Source organism: Lynx canadensis, chromosome B3, assembly GCF_007474595.2.
Source record: "Lynx canadensis isolate LIC74 chromosome B3, mLynCan4.pri.v2, whole genome shotgun sequence".
Taxonomy (NCBI): domain Eukaryota; kingdom Metazoa; phylum Chordata; class Mammalia; order Carnivora; family Felidae; genus Lynx; species Lynx canadensis.
In genome coordinates this window covers 117,053,067-117,072,330 of record NC_044308.2, presented here as the reverse complement: position 1 = coordinate 117,072,330, position 19,264 = coordinate 117,053,067, and the positions used below count along the sequence as shown (strand labels likewise).

Below are 19,264 nucleotides of genomic sequence, written 5' to 3'. Positions count from 1 at the left end.
AAAAGGAAAACTTGAAGGGCATAAATCCCCTAGGACATCTGAGATATTCCCTGGCTGGGAAATACTGAAAGATTTGAATTCTTTTTTTACTGTTTGTTCGTTTTTGAGAGAAAGAGAGAGAGAGAGAGAGAGAGAGTACAAGCAGAGAAGGAGCAGAGAGAGAGGGAGACACAGAATCCGAAGCAGGCTCCAAGCTCTGAGCTGTCAGCACAGAGCCCGACACGGGGCTCAAACCCACAAACCGTGAGATCATGACCTGAGCCAAAGCTGGAGGTTTAACCGACTGAGTCACCCAGGCGCCCTGAAATATTTAAGGATTTGAAGCATAACTTGGTTTGCATTTTTTTGGCTGGGTACGATATACTTTATTGATGGCACATGAAAAGGTAGGTCTCCCCAAGCCTCTCCACTTCTTCAGGGGGTCTGGGATGGAAACTGTGGAGGTTGGGAGAGTCTCAGTGTGTTGGGGGATGAGTTGAAGCAAGGGATCCCAGGCAGCCGAGGGCCTCCCTCTTCCTCTTCCTCTTCCTCTTCCTCTTCCTCTTGCTGGGGCTGGTGGTCCAGGGGCTCTTAGTCCTTGGAGGTCATGTGAGCCATAAGGTCCACTACCTGGTTGCTATGGCCAACTTCACTGCCATACCAGGAAATGAACTTGACAAAGCGGTCATTGAGAGCAATGCCAGCCCCAGCATCGATGGTAGAAGAGTGCATGTCAATGTTAAAGTGGCAGGAGGCAAGCTGGTCCTCAGTGTAGCCCAGGATGCCCTTGAGGGGGCCCTTCAATGCCTGCCTCCCCACCTACTTGGAAGCTTTCTCCAGGTGGCAGGTCAAATCCACAACTGATATGTTGAGAGTAGGGACATGGAAGGCCATGCCTGTGAGTTTTCCATTCAGCTCAGGACAACCTTGCCTACAGTCTTGGTAGCACCAGTAGAAGCAGGGATGATGTTCTGTGCAGCCCCTCGGCCGTCATTCCACAGATTCCCAGAGGGGCTGTCCATGGTCTTCCGGGTGGCAGGGATGCTATGGACTGTGATCATCAGTCCCTCCATGATGCCAAAGTTGTCATGGGTGACCTTGGCCAGAGGGGCCGAGCAGTTGGTGATGCAGGAGGCATTGCTGACAACCTCGAGGGAGTTGTCATACTTCTCAGGATTCGCACCCATCACAAACGTGGGAGCATCGGCAGAAGGGGCAGAGGTGATGATCCTCTTGGCCCCACCCTTCACATGAACCCCAGCCTTGTCCATGGTAGTGAAGACCTCAGTGGACTCCACAACATACTCAGCACCAGCGTCACCCCATTTGATGTTGGTGAGATCTCGCTTCTGGAAGGCGGAGATGGGCTTTCCACTGATGACAAGTTTCCCGTTCTCAGCCTTGACTGTGCCATGGAATTTGCCATGAGTAGAATCATACTGGAACATGTAAACCATGTGGTTGAGGTCAGTGAAGGGGTCATTGATGGCAACAATAACCACTTTGCCAGAGTTAAAGCAGCCCTGGTGACCAGGCGCCCAACAGCCAAATCCGTTGACTCCGGCCTTCACCATCATGTCTCAGGGACGCTGCTGGCACTATACCAGAAGCATCTGTCTGTCCAAGAGGCAGGAGCAGAGAGCTTGCTTTACATTTTTAAATGATCTCTCTGGCAACACCAGTGTGGATGCGTTAAGGAGAAGTGAGGCTGAGCCAGAGAGACTGGGTTAAGTAACTGCTGTAATCGTCCCACCAAGAAATAAGAAGAGTCTACACCTGGGCAACAGCAGTGGCAATGGATTACTATTTCCAGTCAAGAGCAAGGATTTAGGAATTAAAACCACTTCATCTATAATTCTGTAAACACTGATCCACTGGGCCCACACCTGAAGCGTGTAGAGCCGTTTGTCCTAAACTAACTGAATAGCCCCCATCTGTTGAGGGTACCAACAAGTATGACTGCTTATTTTTAATCATGCTTTTGCCCTTGAGGCTCAGCAGTGCTCCTCAAAAAAGAAAAGTGGACGGAATTACTGATGGCTCTTCTGTCTGCTTATATGCGCTGTTTCTCACAGTGCTCTCAGTTGGGACCTGTCTTCGTTGGGGTTCCCTCAGAAGCAGACCCTAAGACAAGGATTCTAGGACAAGCCGTTCTTGGGCAGCGGGGAGGCGAAGGGAACACCGGTAGGAGCTAAGAGTACCTTATTAAGGCAACTACCACATGGATGCTTGTTGCTCACAGCTGCTGAAAAAACTCGGCAGCGAGCGTAAAGGACGTGCCTCAGAGTGACCCCACACAAGAGGGCATTTAGACACCGATTCACACACGCCGTTGGTTGAGCACGGTTCCTGGGGAGAATTAACTCCCTTGTACTTCTGGCCTGCCATGCAAGCAGCAAAGTGAGCTCCAGTAGCAAGAGAAGATCCTCAGGCATAGAAATGCAAGTGCTACCTATAAGAAATCTTGAGGGGGGGGGGGGGCACAGGGGCCAGAAATTGACAATGACTGCTGCTGCGTCTAGGGGGTTCCATTTAGAGAGGGCTGAAAGTCTGTACATTTCATGATCGTTATCCTCATGGCCGCCACATTTGATCACTTTAGAGTTCCCCAGATTCGCCCCAAGCTCTGTGGCCTCTCAGTGCCTTCCACTGCTGTCCTCAAACGCCAAATAAATGCAGGTCGTGATGGTTAATTTTCCATGTCAACCTGACTGGCTAGGAGGTGACAGATAACTGGTAAAACCTTTCTGTGTGTGTCCGGGAGGGTGTTGGTGGAAGAGATTAGCATTTGAATTGGTGGGTCGAATAAAGAAGCTCGCCTCACTGATGCAGGTGGGCATCATCAAATCAGTTGAGGGCCTGAATAGAACAAAACAGTGGAGGAGGGGTGAATTTGGTCTCCGCCTGGGCCAGGACGTCCATCTTCCGCCCTCGGACAACAACGTTCCTGGTTTTCAGGCTTTCAGAACTGGACTGAACTATGCCACCACCTTTCCTTGCTCTCCAGCTTCCAGATGGCAGGTCATAGGACTTCTTGGCCTCCTTAATCACGTGAGTGAATTCCTAGTCTATCTTTTCCCTGCTTCCCTAAATAACAACACTCTGATTTTATCTTGGGCTGCAATGGGCCCAGCTAAAAGACTATGTCTCCCAACCTCCCTCGCAGATTGGTATAGCCGTGTGACTAAGGTCTGGCCAGTGAGAGGAAGTATATAAGGAACCTCAAAGAAAACTTCGTAAAAGGACTTGACTCAGCTGGAAGGTGCACCCTTTTGCAAATCCTCCCCATTCCCTTGGAAATGTAAACATGTCTTCCTCATTCCCTTGGAAAGTTAAACATAATGGTTGGAGATCATCAACTACGGCCAGTGAGGTGTAGGCTATACGCCAAGGATGGAAGAGAAGAAAAGTAGAGGGTTGAGTCCCTATTCTGTTTAAGCCACTGTGGTCAAAACAGTTCCTGGCTGGAATGCAGATGTGTTCTAATTAGGTTAGAATGACTCCTACTCTGCCCCCCCCCCCTTATCTTGCCCTACACATTAAAGAAATGACTGTTTCGGGGATGAATCAAACACCTACTTTTAAAATTCTCTAGTATTCTGTAATTAAAGATTGCATATTCGATCTTTAGTATTCAAGATTGAGTTTTGACCCAAGATTCCAGCATTGGTAGCAATTAAATTAAATACAGATGAATCTCTCCTTGGTCCTTTCCAAAATAACTGCTCCGTACAGATCAGAGCTAAAATGATCTCGTGGGGCCAAAAAATTCAAACCCCTGATTCTTAGAGTTTTCAGAAATTATTTCAGAAAAGTAAATGTCTATTATTATTAAAGACCCAAATGTTATTTTATTTTTTAAGTTAACACGTGAGGCAAAGGTCTGTGGATTTTAACACACGTATTGATTAATGTTAACTACCACACAGTCAGGATATGGAAGAGTCTCTTACCAAAAAGGTGTCCCCCGTTATCTCTGTAATCACACCTTCCCATCACCCCTAATCTATTCTCTTTTTTTATACTTTAGTCTTCTTGGGGCCCCTGGGTGGCTCAGTTGGTTAAGCGTCCGACTTTGACTCAGGTCATGATCTCACGGTCCATGAATTCGAGCCCCGCATCAGGCTCTGTGCTGACAGCTGAGACTGGAGCCTGTTTCAGATTCTGTGTCTCCCTCTCTCTTTGACCCTCCCCCGTTCGTGCTCTGTCTCTCTCTGTCTCAAAAATAAATAAAAGTTAAAAAAAAAATTTAAAAATAGATTATACTTTAGTCTTCTCAAGAACGTCACATAAATGGAATAATACTGTGTATAACCTTTTAGAATAATGCCTTGAAGAATATCCAGTTGTTGCGTGTATCAGCAGTTCAGTCCTTTCTATTGGTGTGTAAAATTTCATTGTACAGATGAGCCAGTTTGTTTTTTATTCCCTTTTGATGGATATTTGGGTTGTGTCCAGTTTGGGTAGATTTTCAACAGAGTTGCACGAACCAAAGTTTTTATTGTTCTAGGGTAAATACGCGGGACTGAGATGGTTAGATCAATCCTGCCCTTCTTGTTATGTTTTGAAAGCTTTTTATAAACTCTGCATACAAGACCTCTGATATGCGACTTACAAATATTTTTTCCCAGGGTGTACTATGTATTTTCATTCTCTTAACATTTTTATCAGAGCAAAGTTTTTTTATTTTGTCAGAGTCTAATTTACCAATATTTTCTATTGTGGGTCATGTTTTTGTTGTCCTAAAGAATTCTTTACCTAGTCCATGGGGCGCCTGGGTGGCTCAGTTGGTTAAGTGGCCGACTTCAGGTCAGGTCATGATCTCGAGGTTCGTGAGTTCAAGCCCTGCCTCAGGCTCTGCGCTGACAGCTCCGAGCCTGGAGCCTGCTTCGGATTCTGTCTCCCTCTCTCTCCACCCCTCCCCTGCTTGTACTCTGTCCCTCTCTCTCTCTCAAAAATAAATATGAAAAAAAAATTTTTTTTAAAAGAATTCTTTGGGGGCGCCTGGGTGGCGCAGTCGGTTAAGCGTCCGACTTCAGCCAGGTCACGATCTCGCAGTCCGTGAGTTCGAGCCCCGCGTCCGGCTCTGGGCTGATGGCTCGGAGCCTGGAGCCTGTTTCCGATTCTGTGTCTCCCTCTCTCTCTGCCCCTCCCCCATTCATGCTCTGTCTCTCTCTGTCCCAAAAATAAATAAACGTTGAAAAAAAATAAAATAAAATAAAAGAATTCTTTGCCTAATCCCGATCATGAAGATTTTTCCCTATGTTTGGCTGTAAAAGTTTTATAGTTCTTTGTTTTACATTTAGATCTGTGATCGATTTGAATTCATTTGTGTATTGGTGTGAAGTTTAGGTTTTCGTTTTTTTTAATACGTGGGTGTCCACTTGTTCTAACACTATTTGTTGAAAAGATAACCCTGTCTCCATTGAATTGCCTTTGAACCTCTGTCAAAAATCACTTGGCCATATTCGTGTGGGTCAATTTCTGGTGTCTCCATCCTGCTGAATGTTCTATTGTTTGTTCCATCATCAATACCACACTGTCTTGGTTTCTGTACTGTATAGAAAGTCTTCAAATTGTATCGTGGGATTCCTCAAATTTATTTTATTATTTTATTTTATTTTATTTTATTATTTTATTTTATTTTATTATTTTATTTTATTATTTTATTATTTTATTTTATTATTTTATTTTATTTTTTTGCAAAATTGTTTGGTTATTCTAGTTCCCTTGCCATTGCAAATAAGTTTTAGAGTAAGCTTGACCACATCTATAAAAAAGCTCTTCTGATATTTGTATTGCAATTATGTTAAATTTGTAGATCAACTTAGGGGGGAACCGACATTTTTACTGTGTTGAGACTTTCAACTCATGAACAAGATGTATATCTGTCTTTTTTTTAAGTCTTTGATTTCTTTCATGAGTTTGTAAGTTTGTTAGTACACAGAACCTATACATGTTTGGTTAGAGTTATACCTCAGTGTTTCTTTCTTTTTTTCTCTCTCTTTTTTTTGTTATGGGGGGGGACCACTGTATTTGTATTAAAATTTAGGTTCCAGCTGTTCATTACCAGTATATAAAAATAAAACTGAATTGTCAACAGACTTTGCACCTGCTGTGTCAATGAGCTCACTTAGATTTCTTGGGATTTTCTTAATCACGTCATCTGTGAATAAGGATACTTTCATTTCTTCCTTTCCAAAATATATGCCTTTTTTTTCCCCTTGCCTTATTGCACTAGCTAGAACTCAGTACCCTGTTGGTTCGGGGTGAGGAGAGTGGACATCCAGTCTTATTCCTGACGTTAGAAGAAAAACATTGTGGAATGCCTGGGTGGCTCAGCCAGTTAAGCGTCCAACTCTTGATTTTTGCTCAAGTCAGGATCTCACAGTTTGTGAGTTCGAGCCCCACATCGGGCTCTGTGCTGACAGTGCAGAGCCTGCTTGGGATTCTCTCTCTCCCTCTCTCCCTGTCTCTGACTCGCTCTTGTTTTCTCTCTCTCTCAAAATAAATAAATAAACTTTAAAAACAAAAACAAAGAAGAAGAAGAAAAACTCTGCACCTTTAAGTATGATGTTAGCTGTAGATTTTTTGTAGATGCTTTCTATGAGGTCGAGAGTGTTGCCTTCTATTTCTGGTTCACCAAAAGTTTTTTATCATGGTTAAATGTTGAATTGTGTCAAAAGTTTTTTTTTCTGCAGCAATTAGTATGATCAAGTGGTTTTTCCTCTTTAGATTATTACTACTGATGGCTGTTTACAAATATATTTTTGCTATTTCATTGATTGCTATTTAAAAATTGAGCTAGCCTTCTTGCATTCCCAGGATAAAACCCACTTGGTCATAGCGAAGTAGATACACAAGTAGGTGGATGGATGGATGAATGGGTGGATGGACAGATACACAGAATGTGCTAGATTCAATCTGCTAACATATCTTTGGGAATTTTGGTACCTATGTTCATGAAGGATATTGGCCTGTGGTTTTTTTTTCTTGTAATCTCTTGGCTGGTTTTGTATCAGAGTAATTAAGTAATCCCATGAGTTGGGAAGTGTTTCATTCTATTCTGTTTTCTGGAAGAGATTGTATAGAATTGGTGCTATTCCTTCTTCTATTTAGATCTGGGGGTCACAGAAATGACTCCATACCCTCCCTGGTGAATTGAGCTGCACGCCCGGTCCCTTCCCTCTCCCTGGTCCATGTCAAATATGTCACAAGCGTCACAGCCATGACACCTGAAATCAAAGTAGAAAGGATGGGCTTTCAGAAATACATCCCAGAACATGTCCACAAGTAGAGAGCTGGAAAAATTGGGGAAATGAGAATAAAAAGGAGGGCATCGGTTCCAGGGGGAGCTTTATGAATCCTCATCCGCACAACATGACAGGGTTTTACGTCTCTATATTTCCACACATGCCATCTTCGAGGGTCCATGGTGCTTTGTAAACAGCAGACATTAAAAATTTTAAAACAGAAGGTACCTTTACCCATTACATAGCTGAAATCAAGAGCCAGATATCTGCCTGAAAACTTCAGTAGATAGAGTTGCAACCAAGACCCTCCGCTGTGGTCGGAAAGCTTAAACTCTGGCACACGCAATGTGGCAGGGGCCAGCAGGGGGCAGCAGTTTGGCAGGACCCCTTTGGCAGGCCTGCGTATTTGGGGAGGCTGACGAAACTCTGCCATCAGGAGACTTTTGTGCTCTGCCCTTGAAAGGACTTAATTATGAGCTGGAGCATCACATTACAATCAACATGGGGAATTTTTTATTACGAAAATTTTTACACACGTGGGCACATGCACACGCACACATACACACATAGAAGTAGAAGAATCTAGTAAGCCCATATGTGCAGTCTTCAGATCATCGTTTGTCAGTATTCTGCAACACTTTCTAACCCATACTATTTTCTTTCTTATTTCAGAGACAATTAGAGTTTTAAACTCTGGAATGTGTGTTCTTCAAAGGTGAGATTCAGTGGGTAGTCCAATCCTGGTATAGTCTGACACTGCCATTAAGGACCTAAGCCTCCTCCTACCTTTCTGCCCTGACACCCTTAGGTTGTAGGATAATCCTCATGATGGCAAGATGGCTATTGCACCTCCAGGATCACGTCAACATTCCAGGCAGGAAGAAGATCGGTTAAGAGGCACATTCTAAAGGTCACATTTTGCATTAGAAATGAAAACAGGGTACCAGGGAGAGCAGTCAAATTTGAGAGCCAAAAATAAGCTTTCCAAGCTAAGAAAGAAGGGAGAATACTAAGAAGTCCAGTTCAGAAAAAATGCAACATTATTGATCAGGTTTTACAGCTTCCAATGAGACCAAGTTTTTATTTATATTTTAAAAATTCTTTTAGTTTATTTATTTCTTTTGAGAGAGAGAGAAAGAGAGAAACCCAGGAAGGGGCAGAGAGAAGGGGAGAGAATCCCAAGCAGGCTCTGCACGTGGGGTTCATACTCTCAAAACCAGGGGATCACTACCCAAGCTGAAACCAAGAGTCGGACACTTAAGCCGCTGAGCCACCCAGGTGCCCTGAGACCAAGTTTTAGACAAATAATCTCCTTAAATCTTCACAACAACCCCAGTGAGTCGCTGAAATAAATTAACAGGTGATGAAATGAAGCCTCAAGAGACCTAGTAGCTTTCTCAAGTCTACAGAGCTGCAAAATGGTAACTCCAAAGCCAGCCCCTTTACTCTGGTCTCATTTCCTTTTCATTGATCCTCCCAGAGATGTGGTAAATGTCCCCACAGGATGAAAAATCTATAATCTTCACCATCGACAGTCACTGGATACATGATTTCAAAATGCACAAAATGCACATTCTTCTCATGGCCCTTGCACAACGCTGCCCACCAAGCCACAGGCCTGGCTGTGCCGGGGGGGGGGGGGGGGGGTCCTCCGGGCACCAGTCTGTGCTGCCTCTGGGCAGCAGCCCCACCCCTGGGCCCAAATGCATCCGCTTAAAGAAATGGAGTAAAACCTCCGCAGAGCCGTGTTTCTCTGCTTTTTCTAGCAAAAGAAAATGCACACAGATCCATTGGGCTCAACGTGACCTTCAGTCAAGGGCTTCTGAATTGTCTTCAAAAGAGGAAAATAGCGCTTTGTGCATCACTCTCAGGATAGTTTAATCGTGAACTGAACTTCACATAAAAGCAAAGGTAAGAGATTTGATGAATTCCAAAATTCTTTTTTAACTTTTTGTTATGAGTGTTGTCAAAAGTACACACAAGAGGGGAGAATCATATAATGAACCTCATGTGCCCATCCCCTGATTCAATAATTACTTACTTTTGGCTCTCCTTTCGTCATACGTTCCTTTTTATCTGCTTCCTCTCTGGAGAATATGTTTTCAAGCCAGTTCCTGTCATCAGGTCATTTTTCCCCTAAGTCTTTCCATATGTATCTTTAATACATACAGACTTTTTTTTTTTACACATTTTTTTAATGTTTATTTTTGAGACAGAGACAGAGACAGAATGTGAGCAGGGGAGGGGCAGAGAGAGAGGGAGACACAGAACTGATGGGAGTGTCAGCACAGAGCCCAATGCGGGGCTCAAACCCACAAACCACGAGATCGTGACCTGAGCCAAAGTTGGATGCTTAACCTACTGAGCCACCCAGGCGCCACAATACAGACATTTCCTTATATAAACACAGAACCATCATCACAGCCAATCTGTATTCGGATTTTCAATTGTCTCAAAAATGTCTTTTTAGAAATAATGTTTTAAAATTTCTTTCTTTCTTTTGAGAGAGACGGAGACAGCACTACTTGGGGGGGGGGGGGGATGCGCAGATGCGGGGCTTGAGCCCACACAGCCGCGAGATCATGACCTGAGCTGAAGCCAAGAGTCAGACGCTCAACAGACTGAGCCATCCAGGCACCCCCAAAAATGTCTTTTGATAATCGGTTTCTTCAAAACAGGATCTAGACAAAATCAAGCCACTGCATTTGACTGTTATGTTCCTTAAATCTCTTCTACCTGAGTTAACATCTTAACAAAGCCCCAACACCTTCAGTTCTTCAAGCATGCGTTCTCCTGCCTCCAGGCCTTTCTACTTGCCGTTCTTTCTGCCTGAAAGATGTCCCCAGGCCCCTATGTCACCTGGAAACAATCTACTTGTCTTTCAGCTTTCAGATCGCATGTTCTTCCTTCTATGAAGGGTCTCCTACCAGACCTTCTGTTATTAAATACAGACTCTGATTCAACAGTTCTGGGGCAGAGTATGAGGTTCTGCATTTCTAACAAGCTCCGTGGTGTTGTCAGGGTTGCTGGTCTGAGGACTGTACTTTGAGTAGCGAGGGGCTAGAATATTCCCCCACATTATCATACCACTTATCATATTATATTTTAATGGCCTCCTGGAGCTTTTGGACCACATCCGGATCCTTTCGTTTGTCTCGTATGGGACTGCTTTTGAGCCAGAACAGCCAAGTGCAAAAGCTGTGAGAGGGACCGTATCTCTCACAAAACCTAAAATATTTGCCTCTGGCCCTTCACGGACAATGTTGGCTGACCTTGCTCTAGGCTGTATTGCAAACAAGATAGTTTTTTCAGTTGCGTGTCTCAGAACCCAGTCCGGGGCTTTGTATGTAGAAGTTACCCAATAAGTACTTAATAGATGATGAATAATGACATCATTATTATGTCGTCATTACTGTAGGCCAGGCACTGTAGTAAACACTTTACGCACGGCATCTCCAATTCCCCCACTAACCCTCTGTGAAAGAGTGTTCTCATGTTTCAGATGAAGAAACGGAGGCTTAGAGGTTCCTGTCCTGCCCAAGTTTAGAGTGCAACAAACCCACGTAATCTGACTCCACTCCCTTTAAAGAAAGTGTTGAAAAAGGTAGCTATGGAAAGCCAGACAGAAGCTGTGTTTCCTGGCCCCATTTGGGGCAGCCTCACCCATTGTCTCTAGGAAAATGGCTACCAGTGGGTCTAGGCCAAAAATGCAAAACATTCTTAGTGTTAAATCCAAGAGTGCTAGGTCAGTTGAACATATACAACAAACACACAAAAGCACCTTTTTTGTAGTAATTCTAACCAATTATAATGGGCCCCTGCATCACTTCTGAGTCCAAAGCAGGACTTCTGAGAACAGAAGTCGTTATTCATCATCTGTTAAGTACTTATTGGGTAACTTCTATGTACAAAGCCCCAGACTGGGTTCTGAGACACGCTACTGAAAAAACTATCTTGTTTGCAATACAGCCTAGAGCAAGGTCAGCAAACATTGTCCGTGAAGGGCCAGAGGCAAATATTTTAGGTTTTGTGAGAGATACGGTCTGTCACAGCTTTTGCACTTGGCTGTTATAGCTTAACAGCAGTCACATACGAGACAAACTTCTGAGAACAGCACTTGGAACTAACTGTATATTACCTGGGAGCACCTTTCCTTCGGTAGCTCTTTCCTCCCCCCCACCCTGGCCTTCCCCCACTATAGCACCCTACATAGCCCTAGCCCCTTTAAGCACTTAATAAGTGATGGCCTACACAGCAGGATTAAACAGATGAAATCTGTTAACCACGAGAAACCCTGACCTACGTGCTCCGTTACTTAGCACCAGGAGTCCCATCAGATAGACAGGTGACAATTAGTTTAGCCCTTATCATTACTTTGTTAAAAGTCAGTGGGTGTTGAAATGACCTAGCCAGTGTTTTATGGATATAGTAATCATTCCGGATATAAAATGTCCATGTCTTGTGTTCCAACATAGAAAGAGAAATTGAGAGACAGAAAGAATGAGGGAGGAGAGAGAGAAACACAGAGAATGGGGGGGGGGGGAGGAGGGAGGGCCAAGTGGGGAAAGGCCCAGAAGCAGTGGTGAGAATTGGTGGAGGTCGGGGGGGGGGGGGGGGGGGGGGGAACCGCTTTGATTGTGATTCTAGTTTATATACTGATTACTATATTTGTTAAGAGCTTTTGGATCCTATGGGAAAAAGAAACTAAAGTAACATTTAAGAAACTCTCAAGTCCTACTGATTATCATCATTAAAGAGATTTCAAGGGACAAAAATTTCTCCTATTCTTAATCTGCAGAATAACCCTGACATGGAGTCTCAAAAAACCCCTTTAAGTAAAGTATTTTCTTGCTCTCGTAGAGAAATCTGTCTGTGGCTCTAAATATTCATCTCAATCAGAAACCCAAGGTTTGACAAATGAAGAAGTTGAGGTCTTGAGATAATCCTGTGTAGGGACCTCCTTATGATTAAACTTAACACTGACCACTCTATTCCATAGGGACTCGGTGAGGAGGTAAGCATGATGACCTAATTCTATAGGTAAAAAAAAGAGCCCCTTGTACTGTCATTTCCAGACAGGATAGAATAACAGCCAAAAAAGTAAACAAAATAACAATTTTCTGTATATCATAAAATAAGGGACAGTCATCCCAAGAGACAGCGAGCCCTACGATAGTCCTTGCTTATTGTCCTGAAAGAGTTTCCAAGCTGTGGTGCATGGAGGAGAAACCTAAGCAGAACCCAGCAGCGTGACTCCAGATTTGAAGAGACAGAGCAGAGGTGCACCTGGGTGGCTCCATCAGCTAAGCATCCGGACTCTTGGTTTCAGTTCAGGTCATGATCTCATGGTTCCATGAGTTTGAGCCCTCAGTCGGGCTCTGTGCTGATAGTGCAGAACTGCTTAGGATTCTTTCTCTCCCTCTTTCTCTGCCTCTCTCCTTCTCTCAAAATAAATAAATACACCTAAACATAGAGAGCAGAGTCTGGTGGAGACCAAAGTAGTCAGGGCTGGCAGGACAGAGTACCAAAGGAAGAGCTCTGCACAGAGCAAGAATCCTGGAGATCTGCGGAGGATCTGCTCTGAGTACTCTTCAACATACTGATCATCACATTCATGGGAGGAGATTACCCAAGGCCACGGAAAGGACCACACTAAAAGACGAGATAGAGGAGTGGAAAACGTCAGAATTGGCAAGAAAATGGGTTGACTACTCAGAAGGGTCTTGGCACCTTCCGGTACCACCGAAAGAATCTTAAAAGCAAAACCTTGGGGCGCCTGGGTGGCTCAGTCGGTTAAGCGTCCGACTTTGGCTCAGGTCATGATCTCCTGGTCCGTGGGTTCGAGCCCCGTGTCAGGCTCTTTGCTGACAGCTCAGAGCCTGGAGCCTGTTTCAGATTCTGTGTCTCCCTCTTTCTCTGACCGTCCCCTGTTCATGCTCTCTCTCTGTCTCAAAAATAAATAAATGTTAAAAAAAAAATTTTTTTTTTAAAAAAACAAAACCTTGAAGGATCAAACTATTTCTAAGTAGCTTAATTGTATCTCAGAACTAAATTTAGGATATTAAATAAATAAATAAATAAATAAATAAATAAATAAATAAATAAGTTTAGGATATTTTTTGGAAGAGAAAAATATTTCACACTCAATGTAAAGTTCATAACTTATAGCATCCAACCAAAACTTACCAGCTATCGAAAGAAGCAGGAAAACATGACCCATAATAATAAGAATAATTAATCAAAACTGACACAGATGTAAGAATTAACCAACAAAAATATTAACAACAGTCATTATAACTACATCCCATATGTTAAAAAAAAAAAAGTAGACTCATGGAGGAATAAAATGATCCCAATTGAACTTCTCTTTTTTTTAAGTTTATTTATTTTGAGAGAGAGGGAAAGAGAGAATCCCAAGCAGGTTCCACACTGTCAGCATAGAGTCCAATGCAGGGCTTGATCTCACAAACCACGAGATCATAACCTGAGCTGAAAACAAGTTGGTCACTTAGCCGACTGACCCATCCAGGCATCCCCCAAATTGAACGTCTGTACATAAAAACTATCATGTCTGAGGTTAAAAAAAGAAAAAGAAAGAAAAAAGAAAAAAATTGGATGGGATTAATGTCAGATTAGTCATTTCAGAAGAAAAGATCAGTAAACTTGAAGACATAACAATAGAAACTACCAAATGAAATAGAGAAAAAATAAATTTTTAAAAATGAGCTGAGACAACGTTAAGTGTCCTAATAAAAATGTAATTAAAGTCAAAAGGTGAATATTATCAGACTGATGCAGAAAAACAAGACGCAACTAACTATATGCTCCTTATAATGAACACTCATTCACTATAAAGACATAAATAAGTTAGTAAAAGAATAGAAAAATGTATATAATGCTAATCAAAAAAAAGCTGGAGTGACTACATTAATATCAGTAATATTCAGAGCAAAGCATATTATCAGTGGCGAAGAGGTCATTTTTTAATGACAGGGGATTAATTCACCAAGATGATATAACAATAAAAAGGGTTTATGCATCTAATAATAGAGCTTCAAAGTCTATTAAATAAACGTTGATAGAACTTCACAGAGACACAGACAAATCTGTAACCATAGTCAGAAATTTTCATGCCTCTTTCTTGATAACCAGTAGAGATAAAAATCAGTAAAAGTAGAAAAGGCTTAAACAACACCAATCAAGCAGCTAGACCTAAACTGACACTGCACCCAACAATAGCAGAATTCACATCTTTTTCAAGTACACAGGAAAAATTTACCCTGAGAAACCAAATTTTGGGTCATAAAATGTGTCTCAATAAATTTAAAAGGATTGATGGGGTCTGGCAGGGGGAAATGGGTGATGGGCATTGAGGAGGGTACTTGTTAGGATGAGCACTGGGTGTTGTATGTAAGCGTTGAATGATGGGAATCTCCTTCTGAAGCCAAGAGCACGCTGTATACACTGTATGTTAGCTAGCTCGACAATAAATTATATAAACACAAAAAAGGATTCAGGTCATGTAAGGAAGATTCTCTGACAGCAGAATTACATTACCAAGGTCTCTGGAAAATCTCCAATTATTTGAAAATGAAATAACGTGCTTCTAAATAATCCGTGAATCAGAGAAGTAACCAAAAGGAAATTTAGAAAGTATTTTCACCTGAACAAAAATGAAAATACAGCATATCCACATGTAAGGAATGCGACAAAACCATTTCTTGGGAGAAATTTATAACTTTTTATCTTTAAGATAGTTGACACACAATGTTGCATTAGTTTCAGGTATATTACATTTGATTCACCTTCCTTTTATGTTAGGATTTGTTCACCACAAGTGGAGCTACAATCTGTCACCATGCAATGTTATTACATTGCCACTGACTGTATTCCCTGTGCTGTGCCTTTTATTTCCATGATTTATTTATTCCATAATGGAAATCTATATCTCCTATTGCCCTTCCCTCATTTTGCCCACCCCCACCCCCTTATCTTTAAATGCTTCTATTAGGAAAAAAACCACAGGTATCCTACCAATGACCTCAGTGTTCACCTTAAGAAACTAGAAAAAGAAGGGCAGAAGAAATGAAACAATAATGGTTAAAACAAAAGTCAGTGAACTAGAGAGCAGAAACACAACAGAGAGAAATCAGTAAAATTAAAAGCTAATTCTGTAAGATGGTCAATAAAATTGATAAATATCGAGCCAGACTAATCAGGAAGAGAAAAGAAAAAAAAAAACACATAAATGACCAAAATCAAAAATGAGAATGGCTACTTCACTATAAATTCTACAGATACTAAACAAATAATAATGAAATATGGTGAACAACTTTATGATAATAAATTTGGCAATTTAGATGAAATAGACCAAATATACTTAAAATGAAATAGACAAATTGAATAACTCTGCATCTAAAAAGAACTTGAGGGGTGCCTAGGTGGCTCAGTCAGTTAAGCATCCAACTGTTGATTTCAGCTCAGGTCATGATCCCAGGGTCATGGGATTGAGCCCAAGTCAGGCTCTGTGCTGGGTGTGGAGCCTGCTTAAGATTCTCTCGCTCTGACCCTCCCCAATTCGCGTTCTCTCTCTCTCTCTCTCTCTCTCTCTCCCTCCCTCCCTCCCCCTCCCCCTCCCCCTCCCCCTCCCCCTCTCCCTCTCCCTGTCTCAAAATAAGTAAATGAATAAATAACTTTAAAAAGTAGTTAAAAACTTTCACACAAAGAAAACCCCAGCCCCAGATAGCTTTACTGATGAGTTCTACTAAATATTTAAGGAAGAAATAATACCAATGCTACACAAACTCTTCTATAAAATTGAAGGGGAAGGAATACATCCCAATCCATTCTGTAAGTTTCAGTATTATTCTGATGCCAAAACCCAGACAGATTACAGTAAAAGAAAAACTAAAGATCAAAAATCCCTCATGAACACATATGCAAACATTCTCAACAAAATTTGATCAAACTGAATCCAACAATGTATAAAAAGTACAATAACAGTAGAAAAATCAATCGATGTGGATCACCCATTAACAAACTTTCTAAGTTATTTAAGAAGAAAAACCATATGATCATTTTACTAGATCCGGGAAAAGCATTGACAAAGTTCAGTATCCATTCCTGTAAAAAACAAAACAACAACAACAACAACAAACATGAAAAACCTCAGCAGACTGAGAACAGAGGGAACTTTCTCAATGAATATCAATAATTTAGAAAACCTTCCTACTAACATAATACTTAGAAGGAAAACAGTCAGTCTTTCACCATTAATACCTAGAACAAGACAAGGATGTCTGCTCTCACCAATTCTATTCAACATTATACTTGAGGTTCTAGTCAGTACAGCAAGAGAATAAGAAATAAAAGCACCCAGACTGGAAAGAAATAAAGTTGTCTTTACTTGTAGACATTTGGTATAGTTATTTAGAAAATTTGTTGGAATCTATCTTTTAAGGCTCGTAGAATTAAGTGAATTTAGCAATGTTGCAGTACATAGAGAGATCAATATTAAAAATCAGTAATATTTCTATTTACTAGCAACAAACCAAAAATTGAAATTTCTTAAAATGAGCATCTACAGTAGTGTTAACCATGAAACGCACAGGAGTAAATCTGACAAAGCATGTTTAAAACATGGGCATTGAAAGCTACAAAAATAGCTCAGGAAAATTAAAGAAGTCCTAAATGAACAGAGATATATGCCTTGTTTGTGGGTTGAAAGACCAAAATTGTTTAAATGTCAGGTTTCCCCCCAAATTGTTCTATAGATTCGATGAAATCCCTGTCCAAATCTCAGCAGGTTTTTTTTGTAGAAATTCACAAGGCAATTTTAAATTTCGTGGATAAATGTAAAGGATCTAGGCTAGCCAAAAGCAACTTTGAGAGAGCTAAATTTGGAAGGGTAACACCGTCTGATTTAGAGACATGTTATAAAACTACAAATAACCAAGACAATATGGCCTTGACATAAAAATTAAAAAATAAATGAATGGCACAAAATAGAGTCCAGAAATAGGCCCACACATATGTGAACAACTGTGTTTTGACAAAGTTGCAAAGACAATTCGGTGGAGAGCAGACAGTCCCCAAATGGTATTGGAGAGTGCCTGGGTGGCTAAGTCCATTAAGCGTCCAACTTCAGCTCAGGTCATGTTCAACTCACGGTTCATGAGTTCAAGCCCTGCTTTCAGGCTCTGCGCTGACAACACAGAGCCCACTTCAGATCCTCTGTCCCCCTCTCTCTCTGCCCCTCCCCACTTGTGTGTGCATGCATGCACTTTCTCTAAATGAATAATAAATAAATAATAAATAAATAAATAAAAACATTTTTAAAAAAGAACAAAAGACAACTGGAAGACTGAGGAAAACATGTGCAAAGCATATATGTGATAAAGGGCTTCTACTCTGTATGTATGAAGAACGCTTAACATTCAAAACCATGAAAACAACCCGATTTTTTGGTAGTGGACAAAGGATTTGAATAGACACATCGCCAAAGAAGGTGTGTGGATGGCAAATAAACGCATGAAACGATGCTCAGCATCATCAGCCATTAGGGAATACTAATTAAAACCACAAGGAAATACTATCACATGCTCGTTCGAATGGGTAAAATAAAAAAGCGTGACCATGCCAACTGCTGGTGAGGAAGCCGAGAAACAAGAACTCTCATACACTGCAGGTGGGAATGCAAAATGGTAAATCGGTTTGTCAGTTTCTTCAAAAGTTAACTCCTACCATATGACCCATCCACTCCAATCCTTGGTCTTTACCCAAAAGAACTAAATGCAACCAAAGTCCATACAGAGACTTACACAAACTTCTCCATGAATGTTCGTGGCAGTTTTGTTTGTAACAGCCCCAAACTGGAAACAATCCAAATGGGCGACGAGCAAATGAAGCAACAAATTGTGGCACATCCATCCAATGGAATGAAAAAGTAATAAATTATTATTAATACATTCAACATGGAGGAATCTCAAAATAATTATGCCAGCTGAAAGAAAAACATACATGATTCCATTTATATAAAATTCAAGAAAATGTGAAGTCATCTGTAGTCATCAATTGATCTGTAGTCATCAATAGTTGCCTAGGAGAGGGTGCGAAGGGGCAGAAGGAAGAATTTACAAAGAGAGAGGAAGAGACTTTTGGGATTGGCGGGTATGTTCATTATCTTGATTGGCGTAAAAGCTCACAGGTGGATTTCTATATTGACACAGCTCATTGGACACACTAAATATGTACAATTTATTGTATACCAATTATGCTTCAGTAAAACTCTCTTTTTAAAAAGATCTCTTATTTCAAATGAATAGGGGTAGGATAGAGGAAGGTGTAGGTCACTAAGCAAAGCAGAACGAAAAAGAAAATCTCGTCCCTGGAAACAGTGTGAACAGGAAGCAATCTCTTTGTGAAGCTTTCCTGCCTGCCTGCACAGGACTCTTCCTCCTTCCATGGCATCAGGGTTTGTCATCCCATTCCCAAGAAGGATCACCCTGGCAGCGACTTCTTCCCTTGGTTTCTCTCTTCCTTTTCCTCTTTATGGAGCCTATGTCAGTTTGGGAAGGAGATGATTTACGAATTCACACAAAATTGTGGGGGGTGAGGGGGAATCAAACAAGTGAACATGAAAAGCAGCTCACCATGCTGTCTCCTTCAGCTCCACCCACTCAACATGTAGTTAATGTTTGCATTTTAAAAGAGGCAATGGGGGGCGCCTGGGTGGCGCAGTCGGTTAAGCGTCCGACTTCAGCCAGGTCACGATCTCACGGTCCGTGAGTTCGAGCCCCGCGTCAGGCTCTGGGCTGATGGCTCGGAGCCTGGAGCCTGTTTCCGATTCTGTGTCTCCCTCTCTCTCTGCCCCTCCCCCGTTCATGCTCTGTCTCTGTCTGTCCCAAAAATAAATAAAAACGTTGAAAAAAAAAAATTTAGAAAAAAAAAAAAAGAAAAAAAAGAAAAAAAAAATAAAAGAGGCAATGGCTTTTATCCAAAATAAACAAATATTGCGAGGAACTAGAGACAGC

The 19,264-nt window shown here is 41.6% G+C and overlaps 1 pseudogene; it reads right to left on the bottom strand.

Moving 5' to 3' along the window:
* Positions 1-520: 520 nt before the first annotated feature.
* On the bottom strand, positions 521-1,553 carry LOC115517252 (annotated as a pseudogene).
* Positions 1,554-19,264: the final 17,711 nt, after the last annotated feature.